Source organism: Triticum aestivum, chromosome 6B (genome assembly GCF_018294505.1).
Source record: "Triticum aestivum cultivar Chinese Spring chromosome 6B, IWGSC CS RefSeq v2.1, whole genome shotgun sequence".
Taxonomy (NCBI): Eukaryota; Viridiplantae; Streptophyta; class Magnoliopsida; order Poales; family Poaceae; genus Triticum; species Triticum aestivum.
In genome coordinates this window covers 635,723,637-635,741,918 of record NC_057810.1, presented here as the reverse complement: position 1 = coordinate 635,741,918, position 18,282 = coordinate 635,723,637, and positions in this window count along the sequence as shown.

Here is an 18,282-nt window from a genome sequence, read left to right as displayed (position 1 = left end):
TTTGGGTTCAATCTTGCGGTGTCCTTACCCAGTGACAGAAAGGGTTGCAAGGCACGTATTGTATTGTTGCCATCGAGGATAACAAGATGGGGTTTATATCATATTGCTTGTGTTATCCCTCTACATCATGTCATCTTGCTTAATGCGTTACTTTGTTCTTATGAACTTAATACTCTAGATGCAGGCAGGAGTCGGTCGATGTGTGGAGTAATAGTAGTAGATGCAGGCAGGAGTCGGTCTACTTGTTATGGACGTGATGCCTATATACATGATCATGCCTAGATAATCTCATAACTATGCGCTTTTCTATCAATTGCCCGACAGTAATTTGTTCACCCACTGTAATACTTATGCTATCTTGAGAGAAGCCACTAGTGAAACCTATGGCCCCCGGGTCTACCTCTTATCATATTTGCTTTCAATCTCCTTTTATTTGCATCTTTACTTTTTGCATCTATCTCATTAAATACCAAAAAATATATTTATCTTATCATACTATCTTTATTAGATCTCACTTTCGCAAGTGGCCATGAAGGGATTGACAACCCCTTTATTGCGTTGGTTGCGAGTTCTCAGTTTGTTTGTGTAGGTGCGTGGGACTTTTGAGGATCCTCCTACTAGATTGATACCTTGGTTCTCAAAAACTGAGGGAAATACTTACGCTACTATTGCTGCATCACCCTCTCCTCTTCGGGGAAAACCAACGCAAGCTCAAGACGTAGCAAGAAGGATTTCTGGCGCCGTTGCCGGGGAGGTCTTCGCTCAAGAAAGGACATACCAAGTACCCATCAAACTCATCTCCCTTGCATTTACATTATTTTCCATTTTCCTCTCGTTTTCCTCTCACCCACTTCATCCTTGCCGTTTTATTCGCCCTCTCTTTCCCAATCTTCTCTTCTCTCTTTTGATTGCCCTTTCGTTTGCTTGTTTGGTTGGATTAGATGCTTATTTATTGGTAAACAGAGAACCTAAGATCTATGGATCCTCATCCTCTTGCTAATCTTTTTAAGGGATCCAATTATGATGAACCAATTGCTAGTGAGTTTTGTGCACTAGATTATCTTTATGAAGCTTTGCTCAAAATTTGTGAATCTGAAAATTATGATGAAGAAATTTATGAAGAGATTCACGATAACTCCTTGAATAAAAAGCATGATTGCAATGATTTTCCTATAAATTCTCTTGATATAAATTGTGCTAATAATATGCAAAACCCTAAGCTTGGGGATGCTAGTTTTGCTATGTCTACTACTTGTTTCAATGATCATGACTGGGGTGATTCTTCTTATAACCTTGAAAATTTATTTAAGCCCCATGATGAACATGAGATTGATAATAATGTTGGCAATAGTATTGAAAGTGAGTTTGAAAGAGTGTCAACTTTAAATCCCACATATTTGGAGTATGTTCAATCTTATGTTATTTTTGATAAAAGTGGGTTTGGAGAGGCCATGACTTTAGTTAATGTCGATCCCACTATTTTGGAAGAGTGTCAACATTGCATGCATGTGGATCGTGTTGAGAATATTTTATGTGATAGCTATTTTGTTGAATTTCCCTATGATCCTACATGTAATTATTATGAGAGAGGAAAATATGGTCGTAGAAGTTTTTATCTTACTAAGTTACCTCTCGTCATGTTGAGATTGCTATCGTCTCTTTCTTATTCCTTGCATATGCTAGTTTTTGCTTGCCTTGCAAATTTGTTTGCTTATAATATGCCTATGCATAAGAAGTATGTTAGACTTAGATGTGTTTGTCACGTGTTTCATGATGCTCTCTTTGCGCTTCAATTCTTGTCTTTCATGTGAGCATCATTAAAATTATCAATGCCTAACTAAGAGGCTTTAAAGAAAAGCGCTTGTTGGGAGACAACCCAATATTTTTTTCTTGCTGTTATTTAATAAAGCTTGCATCTACCTTCTATTTAGATGTGTTTTTATCTTTTAATTAGTGTTTGTGCCAAGTAGAACCTATAGGATAACCTACGATGATAGTTGATTTGATTCTGTTGAAAAACAGAAACTTTGCGCAACGAATATAATTTTTTTAAATCACACAAACGTGCTTTTGCGTTGATTATTTTTGCTTCCGTTCAATAAAGAAATTTTCCAGGACTTCCTATTTTGGTAGGATTTTTAGAGTTCTAGAAGTTTGCGTTAGTTACAGATGTCTACAGACTGTTCTGTTTTTGAAAGATTCTGTTTTTCGTGTGTTGTTTGCTTATTTCAATGCATCTATGGCTAGTAAATTAGTTTATAAACCATGAAGAAGTTGGAATACAGTAGGTTTAACACCAAAATAAATAAATAATGAGTTCATTACAGTACCTTATGTGGTGGTTTTGTTTTCTTTGACTAACGGAGCTTATAAGATTTCCTGTTTGAGTTTTGTGTTGTGAAGTTTTCAAGTTTTGGGTAAAGCTTTTATGGACTATGGAATAAAGAGTGGCAAGAGCCTAATCTTGGGGATGCCCAAGGCACCCCAATATATTCAAGAATAGCCAAAAGCCTAATCTTGGGGATGCCCCGTGTCGGTGTCAAAACCGGCGGATCTCGGGTAGGGAGTCCCGAACTATGCGTCTAGGCGGATGGTAACAGGAGACGAGGGACATGATGTTTTTACCCAGGTTCGGGCCCTCTTGATGGAGGTAAAACCCTACGTCCTGCTTGATTAATATTGATGATGTGGGTTACAAGAGTAGATCTACCACGAGATCAAGGAGGCTAAACCCTAGAAGCTAGCCTATGGTATGATTGTTGTTCGTCCTATGGACTAAAGCCATCCGGTTTATATAGACACCGGAGAGGGCTAGGGTTACACATAATCGGTTACAATGGTAGGACATCTACATATCCGTATCGCCAAGCTTGCCTTCCATGCCAAGGAAAGTCCCATCCGGACACGGGATGAAGTCTTCAATCTTGTATCTTCATAGTCTTGGAGTCCGGCCGATGATGATAGTTCAGCTATCCGGACACCCCTAGTCCGGGACTCCCTCAGTAGCCCCCGAACCAGGCTTCAATAAAGACGAATCCGGCGCGTATGTTGTCTTCGGCGTTTGCAAGGCGGGTTCTTCTTCATGCTCCATGTGTTTGCCGGATAGTGTCCGGTTGCTTCATAAATGCTGCGCTCCTTGGCTTCCGCATCCAATAATGGTATTCTTCCACGCGTCGCACGAATGCGAAAAGCCAGGGTATTTTTATGTTTTACCCCCTAGCTGCGCAAATAAGCTGCCTATAAGAGAGGCGAGGATCCAGATCCAAATCACATCATCCTCCTTCCGCAAGCACTCATCGAGGCGCATCTGACACCAAACCCATTCCAACATGGACAGTCGACGCGGCTCCTCTTCTCGCGCTCCCAGCCCTAAGCCAGGAGATTGGAGGAGATGCTCAGTCCCGCACAGCGAGTTAGTGACGCTCCAAGCAGAGGGATATCTTCCCCCGGCCTTCATGGTTCCGGTTCGAGCCGGACTGGCCACCTACAAAGGTGGGAAGCAGGCGGAGAGCGCCCCCAATCCCTCCAAAGGAGAGCGGGTGTGCTTCGTCTCCTACTTAATAAGGGGACTCGGATTTCCTATACATCCGTTTCTCCGGGGGCTCCTGGAGTTCTACGGACTCCAGCTTCATCACCTTACACCTGCCTCCATTTTGCACATCGCGGGCTTCGTAGCTCTGTGTGAGCTGTTCTTGGGCATTGAGCCCCATTTTGCGCTGTGGAAGAGGCTGTTTTGCCTCGTACCCCGCTCTCACGAGGGGTCGATATATCAAGTGGGCGGAGCCGAAATATGGCGCATCGCCGGGACCGGATACCTGTCCGGGACCCCGAAGAAGACGTCCGAAGATTGGCCTTCGGAGTGGTTTTATATGGAGGACGCTCCGCTGCCGGATCCAGTCCGGATCGGCCTTCCGGAGTTCAGCAACGCTCCCCTGAAGAAACGCCTAAGTTGGCGCCCACGGAGCCCTCGACGAGAAGATGATAGTAGCGTCCATTACTTGATGGGCCGGATACGGCTGCTAGCCCATTCCGGATTAACCATGATCGGAGTCATGGCCACATGCATTATGCGTGGGGTGCAGCCGCTCCAATATAGGGGCCACCCCATGTGGGACTTCAACGGAGACGACGACGCCACCCGTCACGGCCGCAAGGGACCTGGCTCGGCCGACGATCTGGTGAAGATCCTGTCCGGCTTGTACAAGGGGGAGAAGGAGGACTTCCTCCGCACGAATCCTCTGAACGGATTTTCCATGAACAACCCTCGGAGCTGGGTAAGCGGTCGCATGCATATCTGAACCGTGCCTTTAAAGGCAATTGTCTTATTGTATGATTTTGACACAGGAACTGCGTCGGGATGTGGAGGGCATAAAAAGCCCAGCCCCACAACCCGAAGACCCAGAAAGGTCCCTTGATCCGGCCTCCGAAGAGGATCCGGACTTAGCGGTGGAACTGATCGACGGGGTGTACCACCAGCTCAGCATAGATAATGCTTTAGTCGCCATTATGGCTGACTACCCCGGTTTGTGTCCGGCTTCCCCGGTGAGTACGACCGAAGTCCTGGCGCCGTTACTTCTTTAATGCTTAGTTCTGACCACCGTGCACCAATGGTGTTCGACAGGAAGCGCCTTTACGGCAGGAAGTCGAGCCCGCGGCGACCGGCCAACAAGGGTCAGTCCGGCCCAGCAGGCGGAAGAGGAGTGCGACGCGAACTGAAACGTCGCCGCAACGGTACGGAGCACCGCTATTTTTTAAGGGAAGGATTCCCAGGAGGTATATTAATGCTCATAACTTTTCCAGAAAGAGCGCTCGCCGGACAGTGTCCGGAGAGGTTGCCAATCAAGCCTCCGCCAGCCATGCTCCAACGCATGGCCCGGAAGGGGAGGCGAATACAAGGCATGAGTCGGACGCTCCTCCGACGGAGGATGCCGACAGGCTGTCCGCCACCCGGTCTGAGGTGGAGAGCGCCATGAATCACAGGCGTCGCCGGACAGTTCTTCGTGACGCGTGTTTCTCCCCGGAGGCGTTAAATGCCTTTGATGCGGGAAACGCGCACCTCCGTGCCGCTCAAGATGGGTTAACCAGAGCCACGGAGCAGTATGTGAAAGACATACGTGTAAGTAATTTTAATAGTTATATATGCCAGTAGCCCCCGAGACTTAAAATGGTTAAAATAACTGATTTAAGGATCAATTTTTATGCAGGATCTTACGGAGAAGAATACCCATCTGTCCCAGGAGCTCCAAGAGTGCAAGGCCCAACTTGAGGCCGCACTGGCCGCCACAGGGGGAGCCACAGAGACCCCCGCTGGTAAGACGTACTTTGAAAAGATAATTAATTAACAAAGTGCGGCGTGAATCTGACAATAATATTGCAGAGGGCGCCGGACTAGATCCGGACAAGCAACAGCTACTGCGTCAGCTAAAGGCTGGCGAGAGGGTGCTTATGAAGGTGCAGCAGGAGAGAAACAAGCTCCAAGATGCCCACACCCAGCTAGGAGAAGAGCTGAAAGGTGTTCGGGCCCAGCTGTCTGGCTCCTTGAAGGAGAATCAGCGACTTCGTCGCGGCATTTATAGTAAGTGCTTGAGCAAATTCCTTTGAAAAGAAGAATTCGGCGAGGAAGTCGTTTGACAGAAATATGTCTTTAGGTGTGCTCACAGGTCGCCCTGCGGAGGAAATGCCTGGTCAACAGGTGACCAACTTCCCGAGCTGGCGCAATTGTTCGAACGTGTTCGGCAGGCGATGAGTGGCGTCGTTCAGGCTTTATGGCCATCCGTCTCCCTACCCGAGGGCCTTGGTGAGCTTGCTGAGAAGCTCCAGGGAGCACGGCGACGCCTCCGTTTGTGGAAGATATCGGCCTGCCGTCAGGGCGCCAGGGAGGCCTGGGCCATGGTGAAGACGCGCTACCCGAAGGCTGACCCAAACCACATGGCCGAGGTCGGACCTGCGGGGCCTGATGGGAAGGAGATCCCTGTGAGCTTGATGTATGGCCAAGTAGAACTGGCCGCGAAATATTCCCAACAGGACTGTAAATTAGACAGCCTGTTAGATGGGATTGAGGAGGAGTACAATCAGTCGGTTTGACGATGTAATTTGAAATGACATGTAAGATGCCTTCTAGCCGGATTGTAGATCGTTTGTCTTTGCGGACCGTTTCGCTTCAACCTCGGGACCCAACAGTCCGGAGTGTGTCCGAATACCCCTACGGTTATAAAAGAACCGGGGCATGCATGGAGACAAGGCGTCGGGGTCATAATTGCTTTATCAGACAAGTGCCCAACTAGTTATGTTATATTACATGGTTAGTAAGAAACATCTTCCAGGGAGAATAGTTCCGTTAAGGGTTCCTTTCCCTGGGAGGCATGCCCTAAGGTGCAATGCCGGACTGCGAAAATAGCAGAAAAAGCATCTGGGGGCTTATAAATAAGTAAGTAATAAATCATCTTTCAAGTCACCGACCGAATATTCTCTTAAGAACGCTAGCTTTCGGCTTCACCCAGTCTGAGGTACACATCCGGCTGACCCGGCAGTAACAATCGCAGAGGTGCTCCCTTTACCTCCTAGCCGAACAATCGGGAACGTAGGGGTAAGCACAGGAGCCAGGCAACCCAGCTTGGCCAAAACTTAAGTCATATCGATGCATATAATGGTGAATAAAAGGTACATGCGGAAGTATGACACATGTATTGGGCGTGAAGCCCATATTAATAAGCTTCTGGTAAAGAAGCCCCCAGGTATAATGAGTGCTAGGAGCACATCAAGTGTGTGCGAACAAAGCGCAAATCAGCCTATAAAAGGTATTGAAAAAAAGTGGGAAGAAGGAGGGGGACAAGAGACAGTAAAAAATATAAAAAGGTGGACGGGGGAGTGAGACGAACTCTGAGTCCGGTGTTTAGGCGTAGAATCTTCGGAGACGGGCTGCGTTCCATGGGTTCGGCTCGAGTCGGTTGTCAGATGCTTTACGTAGACGGTATGCTCCGCCGGTCAGGACTTGGTCGATGATGAAGGGACCTTCCCACTTGGGCTTAAGTTTGTCCTTTTTCTTGTCCGGCAGGCGTAGAACGAGTTCGCCGACATTGTAAGTTTTGGCCCGTACTTCTCTGCTTTGATATCTTCGAGCCTGCTGCTGATAGAATGCGGAACGAGCCTTTGCCACGTCCCGCTCCTCCTCTAAGGCGTCCAAACTGTCCTGCCGATCCAACTCGGCTTCTCTTTCTTCGTACATGCGCACACGAGGTGAGTCATGAATTATATCGCAAGGCAGAACTGCCTCTGCGCCATACACCATGAAAAATGGTGTGAATCCAGTAGTTCGGTTTGGCGTGGTCCGCAGCCCCCAGAGTACGGAGTCGAGCTCCTCTACCCAGTGCGTGTTAGATTCCTTGAGGGACCGCACTAGTCTGGGTTTGATGCCGCTCATGATTAGACCATTTGCTCGCTCGACTTGACCGTTAGTTTGGGGGTGATAGACTGAAGCGTAATCGAGCTTGATGCCCATGTTTTTGCACCAGAGTTTAACCTCGTCGGCAGTGAAGTTCGTGCCGTTATCAGTGATGATGCTGTGGGGGACGCCAAAACGGTGTACTACCCCGGATAGGAAGTCTATCACCGGTCCGGATTCTGCCGTTTTAACCGGCTTGGCCTCAATCCATTTGGTGAATTTGTCCACCATGACCAATAAGTATTTGTGCTTGTGGGTTCCCCCTTTAAGGGGTCCAACCATGTCAAGCCCCCAGACCGCGAACGGCCAGGTAATGGGTATAGTTTTGAGGGCGGTGGGTGGCATGTGGCTCTGATTAGCAAAGAGCTGGCAACCGACGCATCGTTGGACTAAGTCCTGAGCATCTGCCCGGGCTGTCGGCCAATAAAATCCTGTACGGAAGGCCTTGCCTACGAGTGCCCGGGCTGCAGCGTGGTGCCCGCCGAGTCCGGCGTGAATTTCAGCCAGGAGATTCCGCCCCTCCTCTTCGGAGATACACCTTTGAAGGACTCCGGTTGTGCTTTTCTTATAAAGTTCTCCCTCATGGACCTTGTAGGCTTTAGATCGCCGAACTATGCAGCGGGCCTCATTTTGGTCTTCGGGAAGTTCCTGCCGAATTAAGTAGGCTAGGAATGGTTCTGTCCACGGGGCAATTACTGCCATTATTTCGTGAGCTGAAGGTGTTATTTCGTTGGCTGAGCCGCCGATTGTGTCAGAATGGTCTGAGTTCGGTGATGCAGCTGGCTCCGGATTGTTATTTCCGGACTCCTCTTCCCATAACACGGATGGCTTGAAGAGCCGTTCCAGGAAGATGTTTGGAGGGACGGCGTCTCGTTTCGCGCCGATGCGTGCTAACACGTCTGCTGCCTGGTTATTATCCCGGGCTACATGGTGGAATTCGAGTCCTTCGAACCGAGCTGACATTTTTAGGACGGCGTTGCGGTAAGCTGCCATTTTTGGATCTTTGGCATCAAAGTCTCCATTTACTTGGGATATTGCGAGGTTTGAATCCCCGCGCACCTCTAGGCGTTGAATGCCCATGGAGATTGCCATCCGGAGGCCATGTAGAAGGGCCTCGTATTCGGCTGCGTTATTGGAGTCCATGTACATTATTTGAAGTACGTATTGGATTGTGTCTCCAGTTGGGGACGTCAGGACGACGCCAGCCCCCAAGCCAGCCAACATTTTGGATCCGTCGAAATGCATGATCCAATTGGAGTATGCGCCGTACTCTTTAGGGAGTTCGGCTTCGGTCCATTCGGCGACGAAGTCGGCCAGAACCTGCGACTTTATAGCTCGCCGTGGTTTATAGGTTATGTCAAATGGTAAGAGCTCAATAGCCCATTTTGCAATCCTGCCCGTTGCGTCGCGATTGTTTATAATATCGTTGAGAGGTACTTCGGAGGCCACCGTTATGGAACACTCTTGAAAGTAGTGTCGCAGCTTCCGGGATGCCATGAACACCGCATATGCTATCTTTTGATAATGTGGGTACCGGGACTTGCATGGAGTTAGAACAGTGGATACGTAGTACACTGGTTTTTGAAGAGGGAATCTGTGCCCTTCTGTCTCTCGCTCGACGACGAGTACCGCGCTGACAACTTGATGTGTTGCTGCGATATATAATAACATAGGTTCGCCCAGGTTGGGCGCGGCCAGGACCGGATTTGTTGCCAGTATGGCCTTTATTTCTTCGAGTCCGGCTGTGGCAGCATCCGTCCATTCGAAATGTTCGGTGCGCCGGAGGAGGCGGTAGAGGGGCAGAGCCTTTTCTCCCAAACGGGAGATGAAGCGACTTAAGGCCGCTACGCATCCGGTTAGTTTTTGTATTTGCTTGAGGTCTTTTGGAATATCCAATTGTGACAGAGCTCGGATTTTGGCCGGGTTTGCTTCAATTCCTCTACCGGATACGATGAAGCCCAAGAGCTTTCCGGCTGGTACGCCGAAGACGCATTTTTCCGGATTGAGCTTAATGTCATATGCTCGGAGGTTGTCGAATGTCACCCTCAAGTCTTCTACTAGAGTTTCGACGTGTTTGGTCTTGACGACCACATCGTCTACGTATGCCTCTACTGTTTTGCCTATCTGGGTAGCCAGACATGTTTGAATCATGCGCTGATATGTTGCGCCGGCGTTTTTGAGTCCGAAGGGCATTGTGTTGAAGCAGAATGGCCCATATGGAGTAATGAATGCCGTTGCGGCCTGGTCTTTCTCCGCCATCTTGATTTGATGGTATCCGGAGTATGCGTCGAGGAAGCACAATGAATCGTGCCCTGCGGTAGCATCGATGATTTGGTCGATGCGAGGGAGGGGGAAAGGGTCCTTTGGACAGGCCTTGTTAAGGTCTTTAAAATCGACGCAGAGGCGCCAGGATTTGTCCTTTTTTGGTACCATTACTAGATTGGCTAGCCAGTCCGGATGTTTTATATCTCTGATGAATCCGGCTTCTAAGAGTTTGGCTAGCTCTTCTCCCATTGCCTGTCTTTTGGGTTCGGAAAATCGCCGAAGAGCTTGTTTGACCGGCTTGAATCCTTTTAGGATGTTTAGGCTGTGCTCTGCCAGCCTGCGTGGGATTCCTGGCATGTCTGAAGGGTGCCAGGCAAAAATGTCCCAATTTTCCCGAAGGAATTCTCGTAGTGCGGCTTCGACATCAGGACTTAATTGTGCCCCAATGGAGGCCGTCTTTGTGGGGTCCGTTGGATGGACCTGAAATTTGACTATTTCGTCTGCTGGTTTAAAAGAGGTGGACTTGGACCTCTTATCGAGTATCACATCGTCCCTATCCACCGTGGAGCGCAGCGTGGTTAGTTCCTCTGCCGCTAGGGCTTCGGACAATGCCTCTAGGGCCAGTGCGGCTGTCTTATTTTCAGCGCGGAGTGCTGTATCTGGATCACTGGCAAGAGTGATTATCCCATTGGGTCCGGGCATTTTGAGCTTCATGTACCCGTAGTGGGGTATGGCTTGGAAGATTGTGAATGCCTCTCGCCCTAACAAAGCATGATATCCGCTGCCGAATGGGGCCACTTGGAACGTGACCTCCTCGGACCTGTAATTGTTCGGTGAGCCAAACACTACATCTAGTGTGATTTTTCCTGTGCAGCGTACTTCTCGACTAGGGATTATCCCTCTGAAGGTTGTGCTGCTTCGCTCGATGCGGCTCCAGTCAATATCCATTTTTTGAAGGGTTTCCTCGTAGATGAGGTTTAATCCGCTGCCGCCATCCATGAGTACCTTGGTAAGGCGAAAGCCGTCCACTATCGGACTGAGGACCAATGCGGCTGGTGCTCTAGCTGTTCGGAATTTAGGTTCGTCGCTGGCGTTGAAGGTGATAGCCGTGTCACTCCATGGATTTGTTGTTGCTACTTGGTAGACTTCGGCGAGGCCGCGGATTGTTCGTTTTCGCATGTTATTTGATGCGAAAGTCTCGAAGACTGTTAATACCGTACCGGTACTGCTGGGCTGTTTGCCCGGGGCTAAAAAGCCTTCGCCACTTTTGGCCACTTGCCGAAGTATCCAACATGCTCGAAGGCTGTGTGTTGGAGTGGCGCCCTCCGTACTGTGGATTTTGCAGGGTCCGTTGAGCCAGCCCTCCAGTACAGTTCCACGCCCTTTAGGGGGTCTTTGCTTTTTGGTTTTTGACCCGGGTGCTTGAGTATGGCGCACCCTTTTACTTCGGACTAGGGTTGTGGTCAAGGCCGGACTGTCCCAAAACCTAGTTTCGGTGTTCCTGGCACTCTCTACCGCACAGTATTTTTGTACGATAGCCGCTAGGTCGATGAAGTGTGTAACTTCGCGACGACTTATGGCGTTCATGATTCCCTTGTCCGTGCAATTGTTGCAGAAAATTGAAATCGCGCTTTCTTCGCAGCAGTCCTTTATCCTATTCATAACCAGGAGGAATCTGGCCCAGTAATGATGTACTGTTTCATCGGGCTCTTGCCGTATTCGAGATAGATCGCTTATGTTTGGGTGGGCGGGTGGAATCAAGTTCGGAACCCCGCCCGATCTGAGGCTCAAAGGCCAAGAAGTTTCCGAATTTGGAAGCTTGACTTGACTGGATGCTTTCCAATGAATCTAGTCTGATGCCTGACTCTAAGTTTAGTATTTGATTAGCGTCCGTCCCTTCGCGGGAATCCGGCTTGGAGGGATCGGGAATCCGGACATAGTTGGTTTTTAACGTAGAAGAAGCGTTGCCGCATTGTTCCTCTACCACGACAACGTGGTGGGTGGCCTAAGGAGAGTTAATCTCTCTCAGATCGGGTTTAAGCCCAATCTGATCGTAGTCTGTGGCGACTCCCATGGCGGCGATGCGATCCAAGAGGTCGTTTACAGAGGAGAGCTCAATCGGATCTAACTGCTCGACGAATTCCGGGCTGACGTGAAGATCGCTTTTGATGACCTGAGAGGTCATCGTCGGAGCGGTGGCCGAACAGGCGGTCATAAGAAAACCACCTAGCCGGACAGTTTGGCCGGCGGCCAAAGCTCTCTTGACGACGGTGCCGTCTTTAAAGACAGGAGAAGGCATCCTTCCTGATCGCGACGACACAGAGGAGCTCACAATGAAAGCACCAATGTCGGTGTCAAAACCGGCGGATCTCGGGTAGGGGGTCCCGAACTGTGCGTCTAGGCGGATGGTAACAGGAGACGAGGGAACGATGTTTTTACCCAGGTTCGGGCCCTCTTGCTGGAGGTAAAACCCTACGTCCTGCTTGATTAATATTGATGATGTGGGTTACAAGAGTAGATCTACCACAAGATCAAGGAGGCTAAACCCTAGAAGCTAGCCTATGGTATGATTGTTGTTCGTCCTATGGACTAAATCCATCCGGTTTATATAGACACCAGAGAGGGCTAGGGTTACACAGAGTCGGTTACAATGGTAGGAGATCTACATATCCGTATCGCCTAGCTTGCCTTCCACGCCAAGGAAAGTCCCATCCGGACACGGGACGAAGTCTTCAATCTTGTATCTTCATAGTCTTGGAGTCCGGCCGATGATGATAGTTCGGCTATCCGGACACCCCCTAGTCCGGGACTCCCTCACCCCGGGAAGGCATCCCCTCTTTCATCTTCGTTCATTGGTAACTTTACTTCGAGCTATATTTTTATTTGCCACATAATATGTGTTTTGCTTGGAGCGTCGTGCATTATATTAGTCTTTGCTTTTTAGTTTACCACAATCATCCTTGCTGTACACACCTTTTGGGAGAAGCCTATTTGATTAGAATTTGCTAGAATACTCTATGTGCTTCACTTATATCTTTTGAGCTTGATAGTTTTTGCTCTAGTGCTTCACTTATATCTTTTAGAGCACGGTGGTGTCTTAATTTTGAAGAAATTTCTAGTCTCTCATGGTTCAATTATATTATTTTGAGAGTCTTTTGTAACAGCATGGTATTTGCTATGGTTATAAAAATTGGTCCTAGAATGGTGGGCATCCAAGTTGGGTATAATAAAAACTATCATAGGAAGTGAATTGGATGCTATGATCAATTTGATACTTGATAATTGTTTTGAGATATGGAGGTAATGATATTAAAGTCATGCTAGTTGGGTGATTATGGATTTAAAGAATTCTTGTGTTGAAGTTTGTGATTCCCGTAGCATGCACGTATGGTGAACCGCTTTGTGATGAAGTTGGAGCACAATTTTATTTATTTATTGTCTTCCTTATGAGTGGCGGTCGGGGACGAGCGATGGTCTTTTCCCCCTAGGAGCATGCGCGTAGTACTTTGGTTTTTGATGACTTCTAAATTTTTGCAACAAGTATATGAGTTCTTTTGACTAATGTTGAGTCCATGGATTATACGCACCCTTTCACCCTTCCATCATTGCTAGCCTCTCTTGTACCGCGCAACTTTCGCCGCTACCATACACTCACCATATACCTTCCTCAAAACAACCACCATACCTACCTATTATGGCATTTCCATAGCCATTCCGAGATATATTTCCATGCAACTTTCCACCGTTCCATTCATATGACACGCATTACTTTTGTCATATTGCTTTTTGCATGATCATGTAGTTGACATCGTATTTGTGGCTAGGCCACCTTCATAATTTTCATACATGTCACTCTTGATTCATTGCATATCCTGGTACACCGCCGGAGGCATTCATATAGAGTCATATCTTGTTCTAGCTTTGAGCTGCAATTCTTGAGTTGTAAATCCATAAAAGTGTGATGATCTTCAGTATTAGAGCATTGTCCTAGTGAGGAAAGGATGATGAAGACTATGATTCCCCCACAAGTCCGGATGAGACTTCGGACTTTACAAAAAGAAAAAGGAAAAAAAAAGAAAGTCCAAAAAGAAAAAAAAGAAAGGCCAAAGAAAGAAAAAATAAAAAAGAGAAAAAGAGAAAAAACGGAAAAAGAAAGAAAAATAAAATGAGAGAAAAAGAGAGAAGGGACAATGCTACTATCTCTTTTTCCACACTCGTGCTTCAAAATAGCACCATGATCTTCATGATAGAGAGTCTCATATGTTGTCACTTTCATATACTAGTGGGAATTTTTCATTATAGAACTTGGCTTGTATATTCCAATGATGGCTTCCTCAAAGTGCCCTAGGTCTTCGTGAGCAAGCAAGTTGGATGCACCTCCACTTAGTTTCTTTTGTTGAGCTTTCATATATTTATAGCTCTAGTGCATCCGTTCCATGGCAATCCCTACTCACTCACATTGATATCTATTAATGGGCATCTCCATAGCCCGTTGATACGCCTAGTTGATGTGAGACTATCTTCTCCTTTTTTTCTTCTCCACAACCACCATTCTATTCCACATATAGTGCTATGTCCATGGCTCACGCTCATGTATTGCGTGAAAGTTGAAAAAGTTTGAGATTATTAAAGTATGAAACAATTGCTTGGCTTGTCATCGGGGTAGTGCATGATTAAATACTTTGTGTGATGAAGATAGAGCAACAACCATACTATACGATTTTGTAGGGATAACTTTCTTTAGCCATGTTATTTTGAGAAGACATGATTACTTTGATTAGTATGCTTGAAGTATTACTATTTGTTATGTCAATATGAACTTTTATTTTGTATCTTTTGGATCTGAACATTCATGCCAGAATAAAGAAAATTACATTGAGAATTATGCTAGGTAGCATTCCACATATAAAATTTCTTTTTTATCATTTACCTACTCGAGGACGAGCAGGAATTAAGCTTGGGGATGCTTGATACGTCTCCAACGTATCTATAATTTTTGATTGTTCCATGCTATTATATTATCCCTTTTGGATGTTTATGGGCTTTATTTTACACATTTATATCATTTTTGGGACTAACCTACTAACCGGAGGCCCAGCCCATATTGCTGTTTTTTGCCTATTTCAGTATTTCGAAGAAAAGGAATATCAAACGGAGTCCAAACGGAATGAAACCTTCGGGAGCGTGATTTTTGGAACGAACGTGATCCAGAGGACTTGGAGTGCAAGTCAAGAAGCAGCCGAGGCTCCCACAAGATAGGAGGCCGCGCCCCCCTATAGGGTGCGCCCCTCTATCTCGTGGGCCCCTCGGGCGGCCACCGACGTACTTCTACCTCCTATATATACCTACGTACCCCGAAAACATCCAGGAGCACCATGAAACACAATTTCCACCGCCGTAACCTTCTGTATCCGCGAGATCCCATCTTGGAGCCTTCGCCGGCACTCTGCCGGAGGGGGAGTCAACCATGGAGGGCCTCTACATCAACATCCTTGCCCCTCCGATGAGTTGTGAGTAGTTTACCACAGACCTACGGGTCCATAGTTATTAGCTAGATGGCTTCTTCTCTCTTTTTGGATCTCAATACAATGTTCTCCCCCTCTCTTGTGGAGATCTATTCGATGTAAACTCTTTTTGCGGTGTGTTTGTCGAGATCCGATGAATTGTGGGTTTATGATCAAGTTTATCTATGAATAATATTTGAATCTTCTCTGAATTCTTTTATGTATGATTGAGTTATCTCTGCAAGTCTCTTCAAATTATCAGTTTGGTTTGGCCTACTAGATTGATATTTCTTGCCATGGGAGAAGTGCTTAGCTTTGGGTTCAATCTTGCGGTGTCCTTACCCAGTGACAGAATGGGTTGCAAGGCACGTATTGTATTGTTCCCATCGAGGATAACAAGATGAGGTTTATATCATATTGCTTGAGTTTATCCCTCTACATCATGTCATCTTGCTTAATGCGTTACTCTGTTCTTATGAACTTAATACTCTAGATGCAGGCAGGAGTCGGTCGATGTGTGGAGTAATAGTAGTAAATGCAAGAAGGAGTCGGTGTACTTGTTATGGACATATGCCTACATACATGATCATGCCTAGATAATCTCATAACTATGCGCTTTTCTATCAATTGCTCGATAGTAATTTGTTCACCCACCGTAATACTTATACTATCTTGAGAGAAGCCACAAGTGAAACCTATGGCCCCCGGGTCTATCTCTTATCATATTTGCTTTCAATCTACTTTTATTTGCATCTTTACTTTTTGCATCTATCTCATAAAATACCAAAAATATATTTATCTTATCTTACTATCTTTATTAGATCTCACTTTCGCAAGTGGCCGTGAAGGGATTGACAACCCCTTTATTGCGCTGGTTGCGAGTTCTCAGTTTGTTTGTGTAGGTGCGTGGGACTTTTGAGGAGCCTCCTACTAGATTGATACCTTGGTTCTCAAAAACTAAGGGAAATACTTACGCTACTATTGCTGCATCACCCTGTCTTCTTCGAGGAAAACCAACGCAAGCTCAACACGTAACAGTGCTCGTCCGGATGAACCAGGGCACAATCGCATTAGTTCTCCCTTTACCACCTTAGCTGATACAGCGGAATATAAGGTAGCAAGCACAGGAGCAGGGCAAACCCAACTATTGACAAAAGACATGATTCAGAGCTGATGCATATAAGGCCGAAACTCGCGACGTCGAACACTCCGGAAGGTATTCGGACTTTTCAATATATACCGGGCTGGATACAGCCCCCGTTAATGAACCCTGAATTCAAGGCACGTGCAACGACCCAACATGAGGAGAGATCACCTGTGGTGAGAGCATAGTTCTGAAAGCACACTGGTGGCTGCTTCTAGATCATCCAGTTTAGTACAGCGAATAGTAAGTTCGCAAATACTGCTGATATCTCTCCTGGGCATTTTATATGACAGGAGGGTATGAAACAACAAGAGATAATAATAAGAAAAAAAGTTTACATAGGGTCTTAACCTTGAAACGGGGCCCTACTGCCCGTCTGCGCCTTTGTCTCCGTCGTGCAGTGTCCTTGAAGGGTATATCGTGATGGCCTATCTAAAAAATGAAAGAACTAGGTGAAAGAATCTGTTATGGCTGTGGGTATAGAGTGTTGGTTTTGATGAACTGTGAACTGTAGCTTCTTGAGTCCGGATAGGGTCAAGCCAGACTATAGACTCCTCACGTGCAGGGTGCCCCCAGCGCCACCCAAGGAATTTTGAGTGTTTATTTATGTATACGGGAAAACATGTACAGTCTTATTATGGGGCAATCTATGGGGGCGGGGCTGCTAAACCAGCTCAGGTTTATCTGAGCTCTTACACGTAGGTGTGCGCCGAACTCATTTTGCTGTGTCCCTGGTCTTGAGGACCGATGAGCTGCTCGGCTTAAAAAGGCCGCTTCGTGCTTCGGCTACTAGAGCTGCCGCGTATTCTTCGGTACAAAGAGAACGCTCTGTATTTCCACTTACGATGATAACGCCACATGGTCCAGGCATCTTGAGTTTAAGGTAAGCGTAATGCGGGACTGCATTGAAACGGGCAAAGTCCGTTCGTCCGAGTAGTGCATGATAGACACTTCGGAATGGGGCAATGTCGAAGATTAGCTCTTCGCTTTGAAAGTTAATCGCGAGAGCCGAAGACGACGACCAATGTTAGAGTGCCCGTGCAGCAGGCTTCTATGCCTGGTATTACTCCTTTAAAGGTAGTGCTGCTTTGCTTGATTGTTGACGGGTCTATCCCCATCTTACAGACAGTGTCCTGATATAGCAGATTGAGACTACAGCCGCCGACCATGAGGACTCGGGTGAGGTGGTATCGGTCAATTATTGGGTCGAGCACTAAGGCAGCCGAGCCCCCGTGACGGATACTAGTCAGATGATCCCTGCGATCAAAGGTGATCGGACAGGCCGACCATGGGTTGAATTAAATCCAAACCCTGACCGGATCTGTGACCGAGAGCTTGAGGAGTTTCCGAGCTTAACATTTCGGTTTCCAAGATGTCAACCAATTTTTCTGGCCCACAGTCCGATTCTAAGTTCAGAGTTCGGGGCACGTCTTCCCGCGGGCACGTATCCGGCTCGGTGAGCTCAGAAATCTGGACATATTTCGTCGTCAACATAGGGTACGAGTTGTTGCATTACTCCTCCACCACCACTATCTGATGGGTGATCGGCGGAGATTCAATCTCTCTCTCTGATCGGGTTTAAGCCCAATCTGATCGTAGTCCTAAGCAACTCCCAAAGCAGCGATGCGATCCAGGAGCTCCTTTAGAGATGATAACTCCATTTGATCCATATGCTCAGCGTATTCCGAGCTGACGTGGAGACGATTTTTGATGACCTGAGAAGTCATTGTCGGCCTGACGGCCGAACGAGCGATCAAGACGAAGCCACCCAGCCGGAGGGTTTGGCCTGAGGCCAGAGCTCCCCCGGAGGTGATGTTGTCCCTGATAACTAGGCAAGCCATAAACCCTTATGTCGACGGCACAGAGGAACTCTCAACGAGAGCACCAATGTCGGTGTCAAAACCGGCAGATCTCGGGTAGGGGGTCCC